The sequence below is a fragment of the Notothenia coriiceps genome, unplaced genomic scaffold (genome assembly GCF_000735185.1).
Source record: "Notothenia coriiceps isolate Sejong01 unplaced genomic scaffold, NC01 NC01_scaffold00011598, whole genome shotgun sequence".
NCBI classification, from domain to species: Eukaryota; Metazoa; Chordata; class Actinopteri; order Perciformes; family Nototheniidae; genus Notothenia; species Notothenia coriiceps.
In genome coordinates, this window is record NW_011344299.1 from 132,692 (window position 1) to 136,225 (window position 3,534).

Genomic DNA, 3,534 nt, shown 5'->3' on the forward strand with positions numbered 1-3,534 from the left:
AAACACACACACATACACACACACACACACACACACACACACACACACACACACACACACACACACACACAATCCAATACGCTGAGATGTCAGCGCTCCAGCTGAAAAACCATGCTGAAAACACAAAGGCAAAGCCTGTATTCACATCAGCTGGCACTGTCACTGACTGTCCACAGCGCAGACTTTAAAGAGCTTAAAGGCAGACAGTGGGCCGATAGAGGAGTATTCTTAAAATGTAAAGAAGATTCAACTGCTATGTTTTTATATTGAATAACGCATGTTTCCTGTGGGACTAGGATAAAGGCAAGATTAGCGAAGAACAGTGCAAAAACATGCATATCTAGCAAAGCACAAACACACTCATTAAAAACCACTGACACAGAACTGATCTGTTACTTTCACAGCTTGGAAAATGTTTCAGAAGTGAAACACATGCAGACAAGAGAAGAAGAAAGACAGGACAGGACACAATGGTTTCATCATGCTATGCCCAGCGTGTAACAGGAGAACAATTGATATAAAACACAGTGTGACAATGTGTCAGAATAATTTTCAAGTCCTCATCAAACGTAAACATATTTCCTATTTCACAGTTGAAGATAAGCTGGTGATGTTGACAGGAATAGAGCTGAGGGAAAGTTCAATCAGGGTTGGACTTCATTCATTTCCCTGACGTCTTCATTCAATTACAATATAGCAATGACTTGTTTGTCCAAGAAGGAAGAGGTTGTAAGAAAAGACTTCAGTCCCATTGCCCCCAATAAGAAATGTGATATATTAAGTCTGATGTAATGGAGAATTAAGGAGCAGAGCATTCATTAATTTGAAAAGTCTATGAAAGCAGTGAAGCACCTTGTAGACAAAACGTGTAAAACAGTGTTAAAATAAAACAAAACAGGGTGATGGAACATCATTGGAATTCTAATCCTTTACTGCTTTGATTGTTTTTTTACAGGCCGAAGACTAAATAGCCCAGAATCTTTGCAATATTTCAAATTGGGAATTAAAGAAATGCTTCACATGTAGTTCCAGAGTAAAAGAACGGTTCATAGTGAGACCCAGATTTTCTATGGCGCATTTAACAGAGGAATACCATTTCAAAGCAATATGAAATGTGTAGTTGAACATCTCCTTGTAGCACTGTAGCAGTGAGGTACTTTTAAATATCTCCAGGGAACAGGCAATGTTTTGCACAGCGCAATTGATCCTACACCTAACCAAGTTGGGCTTTGTAATCAATTGTAAAAAGAGCACCCCCATACCTCACCAACAGGCGTTGTATGGTGCTCGATGCAGGCGGGCTGTGCGCCACCCTGTCAGAGAGCAGACGTGCGTCCCTGCTTCGGGCGGTTCATAGGCTGCGACAGGGGGCGACAGTGACAGCTTTAACTGTCATGCAGACTCTGGGTCTCATGGCGGCTACTCACGTTGTGGTCCCGCTCGGGTTACTGCATATGCGCCGCCTGCAGAGGTGGTTCTCCAGCCTGCGTTTGGATCCCAAGAGTTACAAACGATGTCTAGTGACCATCCCCCCCTCAGTGGAGGGCAACCTCCGGTTTTGGGGGTCCCCGGATCAACTCCGGAGGGGTCTCCACTGGGACGGGTGACCTCCTACATCACAGTGTTCACAGACGCCTCCAGAACAGGATGAGGAGGGGCCTGCCTGAAAAGGCCTATAGGTGAGCGCTGGTCTCTGACACTAACACGGCACAGCAACCTCCTAGAGCTACGGGTAGTAGTGTTGGTCCTCCAGCATTTCATGCCCCTAATTTGGGGGGGGACATGTACTGGTCAGGAGCGACAACAGCACCACAGTGGCTTATATCAACAGGCAGGGTGGAGTCCGCTCCGCCGCCTTGTTGACCACAGCGGGGAAACTGTGGTTATGGGCTGCAGAGGTGGTGTTATCTCTGAGAGCCCTCCACATCCCGGGACTGGAGAACAGGGGGGCCAACCTCATGTCGAGGGGCGGCCCCCTGCCAGGCGAGTGGGTGCTTCACCCGGAGGTGGTGAAGCAGGTCTGGGCCCAGTTCGGGGAGCAGGGGTGGACCTGTTCGCCAGTCGGCGCAACAGCCACTGTGCCCTGTGTTTCTCCATGGCTCTTAGCGACGACCCGGCCTTGGGGGTGGACTCGTTCGCACACGAGCCATGGACAAGAAAGCTGCTATACGCCTTTCCACCACTGCGTCTCATTCTCCCTCTCCTGGGGAAAGTGAGGCGAGAACGTCTGTAAGTCATCCTAGTAGCACCGGATCGCATGGGTGCACCGTGGTACTCAGAGATGACACAGATGAAGGTGGGCCAGCCCTGGGCGGTTCCCCAGTTCTGGGGGGCGATGTCTCAAGAGGCTGGTGCAATCGGGGCGTTACCCACTCCGGGCCGTCCTCTCCAGGATTGGCTCCTGAGAGGGACAGGCAGAGACAGGGTGGATTGTCTGACTGTGTTATTCCAACACAGTCTCACTCCTTGATATTCCAATAGCGACGCTTGGTCAGGGTCCTTAGGCGTGGAGTTGTGACGCGCCGAGGCTCCTTCAGCTTCATAAACGGACGCAAAGAGCTTTCAACTGATTGCAATGTATTCCCATCGGCGACGGTATTTGACGCTCATGGAAGCACCTCACCCGTTTANGTTGTGACGCGCCGAGGCTCCTTCAGCTTCATAAACGGACGCAAAGAGCTTTCAACTGATTGCAATGTATTCCCATCGGCGACGGTATTTGACGCTCAGGGAAGTACCGCATCGGTCCATGTTGGCGGCAGTTAAAGGCAATGTGAGCGTCCATTTCCATTGGATAACGGAGGATTTTACACCCGGAAGTAAGTATTCTCCTTACTGTCGATTGATTTGACAGTGATATCTGCACTACTTATCAACTCAAAAACACCAGATTATCCTTGTTAATCACACAACATTGATTGGTTTAAATTGTGAACAATGCTTTTGTATTTTTCTCCTTTGATTCGGAGAAACAAGTATTCTTTCTGAGTTTAGGATTGCCGAATACACTACACTACCCAGAATCCTCAGCTATCGTTCCGCTTTGCTCGACAAAACCCCGTGATTAGTCCTCAAGCTCTGTGATTGGTTGACCTCCAACTGCATTCCATATGAAAAAAACGTTTCGTAAAAGATAAAATCATACTTTATACAGCAGTGCTTGCTTTACTCTTTAAAAGTCGTCACATGAATGCATTATAAATGGTTCGGCTGCATTAAATATTACACATCTGTCGTAGTTCTTTATTTATCTACAGAGATCGGCCTCAGAATAGACCGGAAACAATTATTTTAACGTTCTGTTTTAATTTCACAATAAAGTTAGTAGTAATAATCTGCTTTGATATTATTGCTTTGACAGTTTTGAAGTCTCATATATGAGCGATGATCCCTGTCCCCAAAGGTCTTTTATTTTGAAACTGTACATCAGAATGTCCTGATTTTTTCTGAGTGACTACATGGGGTGTCCTGCTATCACCCTGGAGTGAGATGGATCTATGATACTGGACAGTTTTTGTTTTATTCTCATCTAAA

General features: G+C 46.8%; 1 protein-coding gene across 1 annotated transcript in view; it reads right to left on the reverse strand.

Moving 5' to 3' along the window:
* Window positions 1-3,534, reverse strand: part of tnni4b.2 (troponin I4b, tandem duplicate 2) — a 19,955-nt gene that overhangs the window by 11,548 nt on the left and 4,873 nt on the right. The gene's annotated exons all lie outside the window — the stretch shown is intronic.